Below are 20,005 nucleotides of genomic sequence, written 5' to 3' on the forward strand. Positions count from 1 at the left end.
TTGCTAGCAGTAATTTTTTTTCTCTCTAAAAACTTAAGTGATAAGAAAAGAGATATGGAGGTGGATCTGTGGGAAAACAATCCAGAAGTAATACTGAGTCTGATGATGGGGTTTTCTTGAGGTGTTTTTATCTACAGCAGTTCTTATAGGGTCATTTTTTGCCTTTCCATATTGTCTGATCTCTGCTACATAAAAAATATTTTTTGGCAGGACGTAAATCCATGCAGATGATTGAGAATGGTTTTATCTTACCAAAGCAATTCATCCTTTAAAAAAAAAAAAATTGTTTGTTTCTACTTTTTCCCCAGAGTATTTGTTTCTGCTTGACCAACACCTCCTGTTTGAGGATTACATACTCAATTCCCACCCTTTCTTATCCTCTCTATTTACCTATAGGCTCACAGTTTGAGTAGGAGGGGATGATATTGGTTAAATCACAGGATGATTTAACTAAACAAAACAGCACATTTGGGGTAACTTTTCTTGTGCTGGCCTCTTGGTTTAAGGTTTTTGATATACCTTGTTTCCAAAGGAATTTGTAGATTTCCAAGAGCAGTCTAGAAAGGAAAAGTGATGTGCAAATGTCAGAATAATTCATGCAAGTTAGGTTTTTCCTTAAAGACCCTGGAAAAAACGTGATTGCTTGTTAACTTTTCCAAGAAGAGATTGGCTAAGATCACATCACCCATATGAACATGAAAGTCCAACAAAAAATTATCAAAAAGCAGAAACAGAACCAAAAATAATGTGCCACTCATGTTTGAGACACAGCACTCATCTTCCAGAAATACTGTATGCATCTCTAGGTTGGAAAGATGTGAATTAAGGAAGCTGCCAGAAAGGGCATCTGAAATACCGCTGGGATGGAGTGCCATCATTGGAGGGGACTCTCTTTTTAAATGCTGAAGAATCTCTAGTTTAAGCTCGTGGATTCTTGGATAAAGCCAGCGAAGCATTATTCACCCAGATTCTTGTGAATTTGAATGACTGGTAATGCCTTATAGTCCCACAAATTTCTGGACAAATACTGCCTTTCGCCCCCACCCTCCATCCCTCATTATAGCAAGTAGTAAGTTTTGGAGTTTATCCATCATCTTGTGAGGCTGATGTCTGGGGAGAAAGCATTATCCTTCCACTGCAAGCTCTTGTCTCTACCGTCAGACAGAGTAAGGGCCCGGGTGGCTCAGGGCCTGCTCAGCTCTGTTCGGTGCTCTGATATTGTATCCCTCTTTCTTGCTATCCTGCCAAGTTCTTCTAAGATGTAGGACTTTACTTTCCATTTTAGAAAATTATTGCTTAACAGAATCTACTCTGTGATTCAGCAGACATTTATTGAACAGGTTTATATGCTTTACTGTTATATATGAGAGCTCACATTAGATTCATGATTTTTAAGTGTTGTGTATATTTTGTTTATTTTATTTTTTGGATTAGATTCTGTTTTAGATGTTGGCCTTGTGCCAGATCATTTTGCTGAACAAACTTTAAGGGCCCTTCTGCCTGTAGGGGAATGTTACATGTAAGTTCTCTGTGTTGAACAGCTTTACAGGTATCTGGTAACTTTCTGTAGTTATTCCTTTAATGAACAGGGCCAGTGGGCTGCCTGTCCCACTGGGGCTACTGTGGTTGTGGTGACTTTTCTGGTACTTCTTTTGAAGAAGTTGCTTTAGGAATGTGTTTTAAGGCACAGACCGGTCTTAGGTGGTAATCCTACCAGGTCACCCATATTTCCAGAAAAGGCTCAATTTATATAAAATAACCAATGAAAAACCAATAATTTGTTTTCCTAGCTTTCTGTTTCTCAAATTTTCTACTAAAGTACCTGAAGAGCAGAAGAAAGTAGACTCGTTTTCCTGCAAAGTCATGGGTCATAACATAGGCCAAATTGTGCTTCCAGAAAGCTCAAATTTGTTGAAGTTTCCAGAATGCTTGATCTTAAAAATCTATTTGAGTATTATATATCCTGTTCTATAATATAGGCCTCTTTTTTAAAAAATCGAGATAAAAAAATGACACACAGTGGAATGTGTAGACCTTAAATATAGAGTTTGGTGAGTTTTGACATAAGCAGACAGTAGTATAATCTACATGCCTGTCATATCAAGAATATATGTACATGTTCTAACATAGAAGTACTGTTTGAAGTTATTTGCCATCAAGAAATTCATGCCCACCCCCACCCCCTCCCCTGCACCGGCGAAAAAGAAAAAGGTTTCATTCCCTAAGACTATCTGCCTTTCAATTTTTAATTTCTACTTGTTATACTACTCTATATTTTTGGAATGATGGCAGTAGACATGGCATGATTATTTGGTTTTGAGAAGTATAGGCTTCATCAAGATGGCTCTGCAAAATGGATAAGTGTCTTAATGGATTTTCTTCAGTTAACATGTAGCTAGAGAAGTTGTTTGATGTCCATTGTTTGCCTAAACACCAAAAAATTTTAACTGCTCTAATTGCAAATAGTTTACTAAGTCAAGCAATAGGTCTGTGATCAGGAAATTAAAGATTGGTTCACTTTCATTGTTTTTTCTGGTAATCTGTTTTATAATAAGGCCTTATTCACGTACACAGTATGTTAGTTCCTTTAACATTCTTTCCAGATAACATTTGACACTCTGTGCTTTGTAGTAGTCACCTTGTAGGAATCCCACTGATGATCCACTCCCAGCCTTTTATTCTCATTTCTTGAATTCTTTCTTGAACATAGCCTGCAACTATAACTGAGTGCTTGTACTTTGTTTTTCCTCCAGATTCTTTCAAAAAAGCAGATGTTAAGGCTCCCTTTCAGTAGAGACTAAGTTCTAATTATTGTAGCTAATGCAGTGGACAATACATTAAGCCCACTAGATTGATTTCAATTGTAGGTATTGGTGTTAGGTAATATAGGAAATGCAATGTTGGGTAAGGGATAGATCCTATGCTCAGTAATGTTTAGTAATAATAGGGGAGCTGATGACGGTAACTAATACTTATAAAGACTTTTTTATGTGCTTGGTACTATTCTAAGCATAGTGGATATATTTCCTGATTTTATCTGCACAGTCATCATTTAGGCTAATTAATAATGTACCTATTTGCTACATTAAGAAATTGCATGTCAGGTTTCTTAGAAGCAGAGCCTGAGGTGCAGAGTCTTGTGTGGGTGATTTATTGAGGGAGCACTCAGGAGGAACCTGAACATGAGCAACGGAGGGAAGGCGGATTGGGTATGTGGTCAGTGGCCTCAGCGATACTTGGAAATATACATTCTCAGGTTGTGTATTCTCAGGAGCCCTGAACCGGGAACTTGGGGAGCTGGGGAGCCAACCTGTGGTTTAACTAGTCTTCCAAGTGAACCTGATTGATCCTAAAGTTTGAGAACTACTTGGGTAGAGGATGCTGAAGCTGAAACTCCAATACTTTGGCCACCCGATGTGAAGACCTGACTCATTTGAAAGCACCCTGATGCTGGGAAAGATTGAAGGCAGGAGGAGAAAGGGACAACAGAGGATGAGATGGTTGGATGGCATCACTGACTCAACGGACATAAGTTTGAGTGAACTCTGGGAGCTGGCGATGGACAGGGAGGCCTGGCGTGCTGCAGTCCATGGGGTTGCAAAGAGTCAGGTACAACTGAGCAACTGAACTGAACTGGGTAGGGGAAAAAGCCAGGTAAAGATGTGGATTTTGCTAAAAATGTAGCTTCCTTGAAATCCTTTGCGAAGTTTGGAGTGGGAATGGCACATAGATTTGCCATTGGGAAGAGGACCACTCAGTCAGGCATTGGCTGAGGGGGACTGTCTGGGGAACAGACCCTGAGGGAGGGGCATAATCCCCCAGAATTGCTGGGAAAGGTAGCTCTTATGCAGCTCTGAGCCCTTAGCATTCGACACTCTCAGCAGCTGGGCAGTGGGTCTGCTGGCCTAGAGGGGATCTAGGTAGGGCATCCCAGTGTCCACTACACTGAGGTATAGGGAAGTAACTAGCTTAAATTCCCACAGCTAGTAATGGGAGTTGAACTCAGGCTGTCTGTATCCAGAGTCCATCTTCCTAACCATCAGTTATACTGCCCCCTGTGATCAGAACAATAATAGAAATAACAACAATATGAACAAAAGACAATTTAGAGGAGGGTGGTACTTCTGGCTGAGGACAATTGAAGCCCTTATAAAAGGAGTGTTATTTGATTTCACCTTGAAGTACAAAAGATCTGGACACAAGAGGCTTTCTGGATAGAAGGAATAGCCTGAGAAAAGGCATGCATGCCTGCGTGCTAAGTCCCTTCAGTTGTGTCTGATTCTTTGACCCTATGGACTATAGACCACCAAGCTCCTCTGTTCATGGGATTCTCCAGGCAAGCATACTGGAGTGGGTTGCCATGCCCTCCTCCAGGGGATCTTCCTGACCCGAGGATCGAACCCACCTCTCTTACATCTCCTGCATTGGCAGGTGGATTCTTTATCACTAGCACCATCTGGGAAGCTCTGAGAAAAGGCATGCTACTGCTACTGCTGCTGAGTCACTTCAGTTGTGTCCGACTCTGTGCGACCCCATAGACAGAAGCCCACCAGGCTCCCCTGTCCCTGGGATTCTCCAGGCAAGAACACTGGAGTGGGTTGCCATTTCCTTCTCCAATGCATGAAAGTGAAAAGTGAAAGGGAAGTCGCTCAGTCGTGTCCAACTCTTAGCAACCCCTTGGACTGCAGCCCACCAGGCTCCTCCATCCATGGGATTTTCCAGGCAAGAGTACTGGAGTAGGGTGCCATTGCCTTCTCCAGAGATACCACTACTCACCTACAAAAATGGCTAAAATTAAAAAGACTGATTATATCCAGTATAGAGAAACTAGAACTCACGTAAACCACAGGTGGGAATGTAAAATGGTATAACCACTCTGAAAATAGTTTGGCAGTTTCTTAAAAAGTTAAACCTACATTTACCATTGATCTAGTCATTTTCCTTTTACAGTATTTATCCAAGTTAGAGAAAGATAAGTCCATACAAGGATGTGTACCTGAATGTTCATAGTAGATTTATCTGTAATACCCAAAATATCCACCAACAAGTGAATGGTTAAACAAATGATGGTCTGTGCATACAAAGAACTATTATTCAGCAATAAAAAGGAAAGCACCATTGATTTACCCATCAGCATTGGTGAATCTCAAAATAATTATGCTTATTGAAAAACCTAGACCAAAAAGAGTACATACTCTGTGATTCTGCTTACATGAAATTCTAAAAAATACAAACTAATCTAGAGTCATAAAACAGATAAGTGGTTCCTTCACAAGGGAGAGAGAAGGAGAGAGAGGGTTTACAAAGGCACAAGGAAAAATTGGGGGTGGATCATGGATGTGTTCATTATCTTGCAAGTGATGGTATCATAGGCGTACCAAATGTATCACATTGTCCAGTTTAAATATGTGCAATTGATTGTGTGTCGATCACACCCAAATAAAAAAGGACATACAAAAGAAAAGAGAGAAAGATTATATGACCACATATATGTAGGGTGAATTTCAGGAGGAGAAGCTGGAAATAAGCAGCAGTGAGTCAAGTCTGGAAGCAGTGAGTATACACAATAAAGTGGGACCTGCTCTTGGCTATGGCAGTTAAACTGGAAGAGAAATGGTAGACAAGATGCTATAGAAGAAGCAGTCCAGGAGTTAGAGGAGTAAGAGAGAGGAAGCCATGGAAGAAGCTGGCCAAGAGAATGCTGTCCCACTGCACGCCCCCCCACCCATCAAATGAATGGAGCTTCCGTGATGGAAGGTGTTGATGGAGGGCGTGCAGCGAGATCACAGTTCAGGTTCAGGAACATGGAATATGGTAAGGGACAACCATTGTGGAGATGTCAGGTAGGTAGCTGGAAATGTTGAACTAAAATGCATGAATAGAGGTATAGAGTTAGACTTCATTGTAGAGGCAGTTATTGAGAGTCTGATAATAAAATCGCCAGTGATTATCACATTGGTAAGAGAGGGCCAAAGTCAGTTAGGATTAAAGTTCTTGGTCTCTTAGCTTCTTGTTCAGTTTTTTAAATCCATTGACTTACATGGCCTCCAAGTGAATAATGAAGTTACATTTTGCATATTAAATTGAGAGAAAGTTAAACGTTTTGCTACTTTCTAACTTAGACTGCTGCTGCTGCTAAGTTGCTTTGTGTCCGACTCTGCGACCCCATAGACGGCAGCCCACTAGGCTCCCCCGTCCCTGGGATTCTCCAGGCAAGAACACTGGAGTGGGTTGCCATTTCCTTCTCCAATGCATGAAAGTGAAAAGTGAAAGTGAAGTCGCTCAGTCGTGCCCGACTCTTAGCGACCCCATGGACTGCAGCCCACCAAGCTCCTCCATCCATGGGATTTTCCAGGCAAGAGTACTGGAGTGGGGTGCCATTGCCTTCTCCACTAACTTAGACTAGGGAATATAAAAGGGAAAATGGAGGGAAAAACCCCTCTCAGGTTGGCAAAAGCAAACATACAACTTTTCAGCTCTTCCTAAGTAGTATTTTCACCTTGTATCATCTGTCTTCTTTTTTTTTCCAAAATAGGCATTTAAATAGTTTAGCTTAAAAATCTTTTTTTCTTATTTCTGCTATGACTTAGATATGGAAATAAATGGCAAAAATGTCAGCCAAGATACTATTAATAAATAAAGTCACCTAGGAAGTAAGATTAAGATTTTATTCTTATAAACCATGAGACACAGATTTAGTTGCATTTCCATTGTTTAATTTAGATATGTGTGTGGTCAGTTACTTCAGAGGATGAAGTGAAGTCACTCAGTCCTGTCCGACTCTTTTCGACCCCATGGCCTGTAGCCTACCAGGCTCCTCCGTCCATGGGATTTTCCAGGCAAGAATACTGGAGTGGGTTGCCATTTCCTTCTCCAGGAGATCTTCCTGACCCAGGAATTGAACCTGGGTCTCCTGCATTGTAGGCAGACGCTTTACCATCTGAGCCACCAGAGAATACAATTACTTCAGAGAGATGTTGTAAAAAGTCTGATTAGTGGGGCTGTAGAATGGCGTTATATGCTGTAGCTTGTTTGGACTCCTTATTCTGAGTCCAGCTGTTCGTGATGTCAGAAAGCATTTCAACTTAAGGTCACTGCTTACTGTTATTTAAAGGATGATTTCATAAGGCCAAAGTTCCTGGAACTTATTCTTGACCTAGGAGGGAAGAAGAATTTATACCAGAACAAGCCAATTGGACATTCTGTTTTTCCAAAGGTAAAACTGGGCAGTGAGGTATCCCCCCATCTCCAGCCACTGGATGCTAGTAGTGCCATTCTCCTAAAGTGAAGTCCCTCAGTCGTGTCCGACTCTTAGCGGCCCCATGGACTGCAGCCTACCACGCTCCTCCATCCATGGGATTTTCCAGGCAAGAGTACTGGAGTGGGGTGACATTGCCTTCTCCAGAGGATATTCCTGACTCAGGGATCGAACCCAGTTGTCCCACATTGTAGGCAGACGCTTTACCATCTGAGCCACCAGAGAATACAATTACTTCAGAGAGATGTTGTAAAAATTCTGAGCCACCAGGGAAGTCCTGGTCACGACCATAATTGTCTCCTGCGGTCAGTCACCTCTGGCTGAGAAACACTGTACTGATAACCTAAGCAGATCAAGCAAGAACATGAAAGTCTGCACATCCATTTAAGAGACCAGTTTCTTGAACACTCTGCTTGGAACAGATCCTAATTATATAGAATCCATTCCAAATCAGTGTACACTTTGATACAACTACTTAGGGAAACAGTTTGTCAATGTCTAGCAAAATTTGAGAAACAGCAGTTATGTATCTAGTTACATCCTAGAGAAAGTCTCAGACATCTGCACTGGGATGTGTACAAGGATGTTCATGGCAGAGTTGTAATGGTGACAATTGGAAGTAACATCGTTGAATCAATCTCAGAAACAAAGTTGATAGACAAAAAACAAAACATAGAATAATTTTTACTTTATATCTTATGTGTTTATTTTACAAAACACCCAAAACAATACTATATACATTGTTTAGCTCAGATTCGTGACAGTGTTCACTTCTGACGAGGAAGGGATGAAGAGTAACGGGACCAAGGAGAGAAAAATGGAGAATGTCAATTTTATTTTTTTAAAAAAGGGTCAAGTATATACTACACAATGTTTTCAGTCGGTAGATTCATGCATATTTATTATCATTCTTTGCATTTTTCTTTTTTTTTTCAAATGAAACCTTTATAAAAGAAATGTTTTATACTTGACCCTGTAAATTTATATTTTTGTTCATTATGAGATATATTGAATTGTACCTTTTCCTGAAATACCTTTTAGCTGTAGATTTAATTTTCAGTGTTATATTTGAAGAAAGTGATTGTGCTTTGTGCTATTTCCTAGTCACATTTTCATGCACTAAGCCATGGTTTCATGATTCACTCTTGCACAAACATGTGTAGATCTCGATTCTCACACGTTGAAATAAACGCAGCTGTGTTTATTTCAATAAGATTACATTCAAATAAACACACATGTGATCCCTCATGAGCGTGAACCCATAAAACACTTGTTGATTTGGTTCTGAAATTTTGTGTTCAAATAAACACACTTGTTTTAAGGGAAGTTTCGCTTTACTAAAATGTTCATGCTTCGAACATGTGTTTTTAGTAGGCAGATGTGGACATGAGTGTCTAAAAAGAATAATAGTTCTTTGGAGTTTATCATTGCTTTAGACAAATGCAGGGCTTATTTAATAGGCTACTTTTTAATATGCTGGTAGTTGTCCTAGGTAAGTAATTAATTAAAAATAATCTTTGAATATCACATTTTGAGTAATCTATTCATTTTATTTTTAATTATTTATTTTTGGTCATGCTGCATGGCTCTCGCGATCCTAGTTCCCAGATCAGGGATTGAACCAGGCCCTCAGCAGTAAACTCTGAGTCCTCATCACTGGACCACCAGGGAACTTCTGTTATTCATGTATTCTTGACAGGTTAACTGAATGTAATAGAATTTTAAGTAAAGTATATCTCATGTTAAAAATATTTGTGAGTATGTTTTAAAATGTAAATGATAAATTAAAAAGGGAAAGAGCTGTTTATATTTTGGAAACTGCTTATTGACTAGTTAAGGCCGTTTGTGACTGTAGGGGCCCATCCCTGACTTCTTCTCAAGACCCAGGGAACTTGCTCAGGACCTTTGTGAAGCACAGTGTATCTTTTAGCTCCTTCTCAGGATCAGACAGTCAGACACGACTGAGTGACTTCACTTTCACTTTTCACTTTCATGCATTGGAGAAGGAAATTGCAACCCACTCCAGTGTTCTTGTCTGGAGAATCCCAGGGACGGGGGAGCCTAGTGGGCTGGGAGTCTATGGAGTCGCACAGAGTCGGACACGACTGAAGCGACTTAGCAGCAGCAGCAGGATCAGACACAAGGTGCTCTCCTCCATTTGGTGCCACAATGGATAACTATCTCAAAGCCTGCAATTCTTTCATTAAACCCTCATTTTCTGGTCAGTCATTGCTGGATTTGGTCTTTTAGGTATTTCTATCCAGGTATTTCAGAAGGGTAAATAATCATTATGTGCATAAATTCCTTAAATATAAACTATTACAGAGAAAATAAAATTTTATAAAGTTTCAAAGGTTAATGTTTCTATTTCAGAGGTAATGTATGAGTACATTTTTTCTTTTCGTTTTCTTTTTCCTACTGTTTACTAACTTCTGAAGTTATTTTTAATTTAAAATGAGAGGTGTTTTATTAGTAGTTACTTGCTGGCATACATGTTTAGAGCCTTGTCTCTTTCTTTCCAGAAAGGAAGCTTCATGAGAACAGATGTCTTTATTTTGTTTGCTCCATATACCTCATGCTTGAAACAGGATTTATTAAACACTCAATAAATGTTTGTGAGTGAATGACTGCTGAATGAATAAAAGATAAGAACAGATTTCCTTTGGACTTTCATTCCTTGTTTTAATATTTTGTCATCCACCCCACCAAGTTCCCAAGCTAGGTACTTTATCAATTTGGTGTATTTTCTTTCAACTTTGCTTATAATGTAATTTCCCAGGGGACACTGAGTTTTTATCTATGTATTAACTTTGTCCATCTTTTCCCTCTTGTCTTTTCTTTCCTTCTTTAAGAGGGTCTTTCGTACCCCAGTGTCATTGATATACTCCCTTGTATATTCTCTTATCCTTGTATCTGTTTGATTCTATTGTTTAAGCCTTTGAAAAAAATCTGTCTGCAATTTATTGTTAATGTTGTGAGGTAGTGATGGATCTTTTTACTCCTCTTCTCCCGGCCCAAACACACACACACACATATCTACACAGAGGTAATCTGTGGAATACTGTGTGCTTTAATTCATTTGAAATGCTTTAATCGTGTACAAATATTTTAGAACTTAAATTTTGTGTTCTATTGCTATGGCTATATATATATATATTATATAGCTTTATAATACCTCTCTTACTAGTTTATTAGTTTGTCAGTTTATTCTCTTGGATATTTTGACTAATGAATGATAGTTGTGTCACTTTGTCCAGTGTTTTTTTTTTTGCCCATTTTTCTTTCTTTTGTTTTTGCTTTTGGTTAATACATGGGCTAGTACCTCTGATAATGCTGATTACACATGGTGATAGTGTACATCCTTTTTAAAAAAAAAAAAAATTATTATTTGGCTGTGCCGGGTCTTAGTTGCAGCCTGTGGGATCTAGCTTCCTGACCCGGGATTGAACTGGGCCCCTTGCATTGAGAGCTTGGAGTCTTAGCCACTGGACCACCAGGAAAGTCCCTGTACATCCTTTTTTGATATATATTTACATATTTTAATGCATCTAATATTGACTACTATGAATACTATTTTCTGTGTCCTTCTTCCTTGATCTCTGATTCTGCTGGCTTCTCTTCTTAGCTTTTTATTTAAATCAGATTAAGGAAATTCTCTCCTATTTTTGGCTGAGAAATTATATCATGAGTGTATGGTAAAGTAACTTGTTGACCTGCTCATCTCATTTTCTTCTTTTACTCTCTTAATGTAATGAATTGCATTAATATATTTTCTGAGGCCAGTCATCCTTACATTTCTGGGCTAACCTCTATTTGATGTTATTTTTTCATACCCTGTTTTATTCTATTTTTAAATTTTACTAAAGAATTTTACATCTACTTTGAAGTATGATGGAACACTAATTTTTCTTTTCTTTGCTTTTCTTACCTGGTTCTTGAATGGGGTTAAGTTAGCCTCAGCTCCTATAAAACCACCTTGGGCTAGTGCCTTTCTTGAGGATGCAGACCTTTAGCCAATTGCTTTAATTTTTTTACTTTGGTTACTGTGTTGGTTTTTCTGCTTGTTCTTTGGTAAATTTTGATAGTTTATATTTTGTAATAAAGCCATCTTTTCATATAAAATTTTCTGTTATTTGCTTATAATGTTTAATTTTTTCTCTGTTATTTTTTATAATGTTTAATGTTTTTCATGTGTGTTTATTAACTTTTGTTCAAATTAAAATTTTTTTGTTCTGTTTTCTAGTGCTTGTTTTGAAATAATTCATTTATTTTCAAATTTAATGGTTCTGTAAAATATTGTTTGTTGCCCTGTTTTCAATGATTACCATTTTGATGGCATCTCACAGGTTATCTTACATAGGGTGGTCATTGTCCATTTGAAATATGAAAAAAATGCATTTTAATTTGCTGTTTAACTAATACACTACTTTTAGAAACAGAGTTTAAAATTCTTGATTAAATTTTTTTGGCTGTCATTTTATTACCAATTTCTTTTTCTGCATATTCTTTTTTTAGTCTTCTTAAAATTGATCTGTAGTTAATTTACAATGTTGTGTTAGTTTCAGGTGTATAAGAAAGTGATTCAATTATATACACACACAAATACTCTTTTTTAGATTTTTTTCCATTATAGGTTATTTACAAGATACTGAGTATAGTTACCTGTGCTATAGAGTAGGTCCTTGTTTATTTTGTATATGCTGCTGCTCAGTCGCTTCAGTCGTGTCCAACTCTGTGCGACCCCATAGACAGCACCCCACTAGGCTCCTCTGTCCCTGGGATTCTCCAGGCAAGAATACTGGAGTGGGTTGCCATTTCCTTCTCCAATGCATGAAAGTGAAAAGTGAAAGTGAAGTCACTCAGTTGTACTCTTAGCGACCGCACGGTCTGCAGCCTACCAGGCTCCTCCGTCCATGGGATTTTCCAAGCAAGAGTACTGGAGTGGGTTGCCATTGCCTTCTCCTATTTTTGTATATAGTAGTGTATATATGTTTATCTTAAACTCCTGATTTATCTATTTATTTTATTGATTGATTGATTTCACATCTTAACTGTATTTAGGTTAGTGAATGTGGCCTGCAGGATAACACTGTTTAAGAATTGTTAATTTACCTTTTGATGTCCACTACATGATCAGTCTCTGACTATTTCACATCTTCAGAAAGAATGTGATTTCTTTTTATGTGGAGTCCATAATGTTACCCATAAAATACCTGTTTAAGTTAATATTATATCTGTTAGGTTAATTTGAATGTATCATTCCTATCCTTTATAGCATTATTTATTTTTCTTTTACTTTATCAGTTATTTTCTGAGAGGAGTATTTTAAAGACTCTCAGTGTGATTGTGATTTGCTAATTTCTGCTATTTAAAAATTTTTTCTTTTTATATTTCAAACACTATGTTGTTAAATGTATAAGAACTAGTGACTATTATTCTCTTGGAAGGTTATTCTTTGTAGCAATGTAGATATTTTCTTTTCCCCTTTTAATGATTTTTCTTTAATTTCTTTTGTCTAGTGTCACTGTTTCTATACGTGCTTTCTCTTTTCCTTTGCCTGCTATGTGGTTTCATATCCCTGACTTTTAACACTTCATGTGTCATTGTGTCTTAGGTGTGTCTGTTATGGACGTGAACATAGTTTTTTATTTTCTAATTTAGTCTGAACATATCTCTGATGGTGTGTTTATATTTATTGTAACTTGTAACTGGTAATTTCTTTATATTACCCTCTCTTTGTTTCTGTTTTCTAGACTCATTGGAATGATCACATTTGTTTTATTCTTTATTTGCTCTGCTGGTTTGAATAGCATACATTTCTTTCCTACGTTGTGATCATTTTTGTTTATTTCCTTTCAGTTTTATTTATATATATTTGGTATGTAGCTCTGGTTAAGTTTAAGGTGTACAGCATTAATGATTTGATTTATATGTACTGTGAAATGTTTACTACAGTAAGTTTGCATGCTAAGTCACTTTAGTCATGTCCAACTCTTCGTGACCCCATGAACTGTAGCCTGCCAAGATCCTCTGTCCATGGGATTTCCCAGGCAAGAATACTAGAGTGGGTTGCCATTTCCTCTCTAGGGCATCTTTCTGACCCAGGGGTTAAACCCGCATCTCTTATGTATACCTGCATTGGCAGGTGGGTTCTTTAACACTAGCACTACCTGTAAGTTTAGTTAACTGCATGTCAGTCATCTCATGTAGGTTCCCCCCACATCACCCCTCCCCTTGCCCAAAGGGGGAAAAAACGTTATTTCCTTGTGATGAGAACTTTAGGATTTACTCTCTTAGCATCTTTCAAATATACCATATAGCAGTGTTAACTAGACATCATGCTGTACTTTATATCCCCAGTACTTATAACTGGAAGTCTATCTTTTGATTCTCTTCATTCAGTTCCCCCACTTTCGAGGTAAATGTTTTAACACGTGTATTTAAGCATGTTTTTCTTAGAGCGTCTGAAATTAAAGGTATCTGTTTAATACCTTTTCTCTGAACAAAAGAAGAATTTAAGCTTGCTCTTATTTCCCCCCAATTCTCTGTTTTCAGCCTTTTAGGTTGATAAAGACAAGTTTCCTCCTAAATTATTATTAAAAGAGGAAGGTTGGTGTCTCTTCTGTGGATAAGTCTTTTCTCTTTTTTCTGTTAATTTTAGAGATTTTTGCTTTATCCTTGTTAGTAAGAATTTCTCTTTCATGTGTTTCATAAGTTTTTGTTTTTAATTTATCCAGATTGGCACTCAGTGAGTGACTCTATTCAATGTGAAACTATGCATTTGGACTCAATGTTCATAATCTTCAATTATGTAAAATTCTCTAATACTCTGTTTTCAGATATTGCCTCTCCTTCACTCTTTAGTCTCTCCTCTTGGAATTGCTAATAGGTAGTGAAAATCAGGTCTGTCCTCTGTCTGAAAACTTTTTCTTTTTTTAACCTTTTATTTCTTTATCCTTTTGCATTCTGAAGAAATCTTTGGCCCAGGTTTGAGCTTACTAACTCATTTTTCAGTGGTATTCTTCTAGTGATGTCTTGCTTTTCATATTCAGCCTTCTATTTCGCTAAATACATTTTTCATTTCCAAGTTTTCCAGAGTTTCACTTCCAGGATTCAAAGTTTTTTTTGTATACATCCAGATGATTTTGAAGTACCAGTAAAGTATATGTCTGATACCAGCATATGGCTTCCAGCAAATACACAGACCTGTTTTCAGATCTTGTTTTTCTACCAGTTAACTATGTCATGGCTGGTTACTTGATGCCTCTATTTAAGCTTCGATTTTCTGGCAAAATTGTGATTAAAGTATCACTGTGTTATCTTGATGTGGAGATGAAACATAATTGTAATTTATAATTTATAAATTTATACAAATTTATAATTGTATTTATAACTTGTGTAGACGCTACATGCCAGGAACTATACTAGGTTATTTTACTCCCAACTGTTATTTTCAACAAACCTAAGAAAATATCCTAAATATGATAGTTTCATATATCTTATTCCCCTGAAAGCAGCTGATGATGTTGTTCTACTTGTTGAAATTCATTGCCCTAAGCAAATCTTTGATGTCTGGTTCTGCTAGCTTCTCAAACTTAACCAAGTAAACAGTATTTTTAAGAAAGGAATGTTTGGCCTACCTTTGATTGTTTTTTTGTTCAGAGTAATTTCTTTTTCATCTCCCATTCAGTGTTTCATCCAACCCTGTTCAGTGTTTCGTCCCTGTGTGTGTGCGCGCATGCATCATTTAATCCCATTGCTAGGATTTGTTAGTTGAGCTACCTACCACTGGTGCAGTTTCTTTCTTGTTTGCCATTGACTCTGCCGGGCGTTTGCTCTTTCTGAAAGGATAAGGTATTTATTTTGTGAAGAAATCATTTAGCAACATAATATGAAAGGGTAAATAAAGGTTATGGGAAATTACATCATGCTAGACTGAGAGACTGAAAGCACACTGCCCTCTGTAAGGTATTTAGAATGGTACAGTTATTGCTGAACCAGAACCGCTGTATGCAGGTGATGGCCTCTGAAACTTACTGTTGCCTCAACTTTATGAAATTGCAATATTCAGCTGGTCCTTTCTTCTCAGCCATTCCTACTGAAAGGATTTTTGACACTTGTTTATTTTTTTTAAATAAGAGCAAATAAATTAAAACTCACTTAATACATTGTCTTGAGACAATTGGTACCCATCAACGGGCTAGTTTACTGAGATTGTTACTCTTCAGAAAAGCCAAACATGCCTGAAATGGATTGGAGATTTTCATATGTTGACAAGTAAACTCTCAATGTCTTAACATCCTTTCTTTGTAATCTTCTGATCATTAATATGTTTACAAATACTTTTTTAAAAGAAAGTTAAAATTACCATCAATATGTATAATCATTTCAGTGTTTTAATGACTGAGCTCTGAATGAATAAATGAACAAATGTGTAAACAGAGCGATTTTTCAAAGTAACATTTAAATGATCAACCATTGAGATAAACGATTATATTTACTGAAGTATGACTAGGAAAGCTAAATTTGGGGGGAAATATAATGATTTATATTAAGAGGCCCATTGTATAGAATATAAAACAACAAAAATTTCTTAAGTGAGGTTATTAAATGAGTCACACTGTTAATTCTGAATTAGAAAGAAGTCAGTGCCTTTAATTTACTCTCAACATACCAATTCATATGGGTTTTTTTGGTTTATTTTAAAATTTTGAGGAAATATGCAACTCATATGTATGCTCCGTCGCTCTGTAGTGTTTGACTCTTTGTAACCCTATGGACAGGTTGTAGCCCTCCAAGCTCTATCCATGGGATTTCCTAGGGAAGAATACTTGAGTGGGTTGCCATTTCCTCCTCCAGGGAATCTTTCCAAGCCAGGGATTGAACCCACATTTCCTGCATTGTAGGCAGATTCTTTACCCCTGAGCCACTGGGAAAGCCTATGCAACTCCTATTCTAATTTTTAATATTATCCCAATTTAGTTATTGAAAGATTGATCAAATAAAAACAATTAAAAGATTCTATTCAATCTTATACCCTTATTATAGGAATAAGGTCATATTCACAATAACTAGCTACATTTACAGCTGTTTTCAGTGTTTCACAATTTTGTTTCTTTAATAGTGTTCAGTTCAGTTCAGTTCCGTCGCTCAGTCATGTCTGACTCCTTGCGACCCCATGAACCACAGCATGCCAGGCCTCCCTGTCCATCACCAACTCCCGAAGTCCACCCAAACCCATGTCCATTGAGTCGATGATGCCATCCAGCCATCTCATCCTCTGTCGTCCCCTTTTCCTCCTGCCCTCAATCTTTCTCAGCATCAGGGTCTTTTCAGATGAGTCAGCTCTTTGCATCAGGTGGCCCAAAGTATTGGAGTTTCAGCTTCAACATCAGTCCTTCCAATGAACACCTAGGACTGATGTTCTTTAGGATGGACTGGTTGGATCTCCTTGCAGTCCAAGGGACTCTCAAGAGTCTTCTCCAACACCACAGTTCAAAAGCATCAATTCTTTAGCGCTCAGCCTTCTTCACAGTCCAACTCTCACATCCATACATGACCACTGGAAAAACCATAACCTTGACTAGACGGACCTTTGTTGGCAAAGTAATGTCTCTGCTTTTTAATATGCTGTCTAGGTTGGTCATAACTTTCCTTCCAAGGAGTAAGTGTCTTTTAATTTCATTGCCACAGTCACCATCTGCAGTGAATTTGGAGCCCAGAAAAATAAAGACAGCCACTGTTTCTACTGTTTCCCATCTATCTGCCATGAAGTGATGGGACTGGATGCCATGATCTTAGTTTTCTGAATATTGAGCTTTAAGCCAACGTTTTCACTCTCCTCTTTCTCTTTCATCGAGAGGCTCTTTAGTTCTTCTTCACTTTCTGCCATAAGGGTGGTGTCATCTGCATATCTGAGGTTATTGATATTTCTCCCGGCAATCTTGATTCCAGTTTGTGCTTCCTCCAGCCCAGCGTTTCTCATGATGTGCTCTGCATGTAAGTTAAATAAGCAGGGTGACAATATACAGCCTTGACATACTTAATAGTGTACATAGATCAAATCTAAACAACAACAGAAAAGACTCAGATATGTTATTTCTTATAGAGATTAAGAAGCATTCTTCTTGAAGATTTATTAGATCATGTGATATCTTTGTATAAACTCAAAATTTCTTGAGCTACAAATAATAAATATATTCATGAAATATTATATAGGCTTTAAAAATGAAGTTATAGATTTAACATAGTTACAGTGTTATTAACTTTTCAGTAGATTAAAGAGGAAATACACAGTTTTGGTTTTCTGGGACAGTCCTAATTTAAAATCTTTCATTTTCTTCATAAATACACTAGCAGTTTTTCAGCTTATCTGTCCCCACTTTTGGTTTGGAAAATACATGTGGGTAATAAAAAGAACTTAATAGGTATCATTGATTGAACACTCATTATGATAAGGCAGTATGGTTTCAAGGATATGTCACTTAATCTTGCCAAAAACTGGTGGTAGGAATTACAAACATCTCTGTTTTATAAATGAGAAAATTGAGATCTGGAAAGTTAAGTAACTTATCCATGATCACATAGTCCTAATAGAGGACTCCAGATTCAAACCCACCATTCTTTTACTCCCAAGATAACATTATATTAAATTGTAATTGAGTATAGGTTATTTCACTCTTCTTTGTAATATAGCATCTTTAGATTGATCTTTTAAGAAATGTCATTTCAAATACATATGTATCTTTAATAATCATCTGTTAAAACTTAGGCTGCTCTTTGGAAATTTTGAAGAATAAAGGATCACACCATAAATATTTTGGTTATTCTAACACTTAGCACAATATCATACATGATAATAAGCCCGCAGTAATTATTTGTTGAAATAAAGAAAATTCCTCATTGGGAGCTTAATGAGTAAAAATGGGTAAAAAGATGGTTGACAGTGTTTAAAAATTCAGTTCTCAAGTCAACATTATTAATGTGATTCAGAGATGAAAACTGAGTGCTTAAGAATATCTCTTCAGAACATTGTAAAGCAACTATACCCTAATTAAAAAAAAAAAAAAGAATATCTCTTGGCCCCTTGTTCTGTTGTCCTTCTGTATTTCAAAAATACAGTTATTTTTCAGAAAGAATGACTCAAGGCTGTAGAGGGCAGTGTAAACCAACTCAAGTGGACTTCTGGTTAGAGAGGTGCTGTAATAGTTGCTGTGGTTCATATATCCAAATAGGTTTTAACATCCCAAGTATCTGACCACTATTAGAATTATCTCAGACGTAAAAATAGAGAAGGATAAATGAAAAGTGTATTATAACCAAAGATTTACATAAATCCACAGAGATGCTGGCAGTTAGACATACAGTTTCTATCCTTGTAAACTCTAGTGGAAAAACCAGGACCATTAGCTGTATAATCTAGGCCTAAAAACATTTTTGTCTCAGTGAATTTGATAAAAGTTTCTTGTAAAGAATTTTCTCTCCTCTTATAGTTGTCTAAATAAACAACGAATAAAAAATATTAACACCCTCAGTTGCCCTCCCTCTTCCTCCCCCCACCACTTTATAAAGACATAGACTATTTAGTTGTGTACCAAATTATGCACTATACTAAATTTTAAAAATATTTAATATCAATTCAGATTTATTTGGCATTCTCTCATTCTGTTGCCAGTATTCCTGAACAGTTTGGTTTTCCAGGGTTTCCTTGATTTTATCACTCTCCTGGTGAATAAGATGTTTGGGATTATATTTTGTAATGAGTGACACAGGGTTTCATTTAGGAAAAGAAACACCCCAAACCTATTGACTCACAAGTATTTCAGTTTTTGGCAAAGTTGCTGCCAGTGTTGCCTACAATTGACCATCTGATGGATATAGATATCTGTGTTCTGAACAAATACCATACCGGTTTATGTTAGTTATAATGCTCATTTTTATAGAAATTCTGTATCATTTGCCCATTTTTCTTAACTTTCTGGTTTTGTCTTTAGGTAAATACAATTTCCATGGATGAAAATTTCATAAGTAACAATCATATCTTTAATAACTGCAGACACAGTACTTGGTCATTGTACTGATCTCACTGGGTAATTCTGTCTAATTTAAGTAATTTTAATAGGCATGTAGTCCTTGAGTAACATAGTATCTCCAAAGTTAGTATAAATGAAAAAGCAAGTTTTCTAAATGTAGAATAATGAAGCTTGTACACCAGAAATTAGAGAAGTTCTGACTTCAAATTTGTCTATTGTACGTTTGACCGTTTAAAATGTGATGAAAGCTATAGATGTATAGTTCATAAAAACTAACTTTATATTTTTAGATCTCATTCATATTTTCATTTGATTTTCAGAACAGCCTATAGTAGACTCAGGGTTGCCATTGTTATCTTTGTAGATGTGGGGAAACTGAGCCTCAGACAATTTGAGGGATGTGCTGAAGTTGAGGTAGCTGGCAAATCATAATGCTTCAGTTGGAATCCAGTCCTGCCTGTGGTGTTTGCTTAGAATTAAACGGCTATTTTATGGTTTTGTTGGCTTATACTTATGTGATTTCTTCAGTACATTTAAGAATCAAGTAGTAGTATTAGTCTGTTAGTCACTCAGCTGTGTCTGACTCTTTGTGACCCCATGAACTGGAGCCCACCAGGCTCCTCTGTCCATGGGATTCTCCAGGCAGGAATACTGGAGTGGGTTGCCATTTCCTCCTCCAGGGGATCTTCCTGACCCAGGGATCGAACCCAGGTCT

At 37.1% G+C, this 20,005-nt stretch overlaps 1 protein-coding gene across 7 annotated transcripts in view; it reads left to right on the forward strand.

Annotated features, from left to right (window-relative positions):
• BBX (bobby sox homolog (Drosophila)) overlaps positions 1-20,005 on the forward strand; it is a 299,118-nt gene that overhangs the window by 35,073 nt on the left and 244,040 nt on the right. The gene's annotated exons all lie outside the window — the stretch shown is intronic.

Source organism: Bison bison, unplaced genomic scaffold (genome assembly GCF_000754665.1).
Source record: "Bison bison bison isolate TAMUID 2011002044 unplaced genomic scaffold, Bison_UMD1.0 scf7180017864098, whole genome shotgun sequence".
NCBI lineage: Eukaryota > Metazoa > Chordata > Mammalia > Artiodactyla > Bovidae > Bison > Bison bison.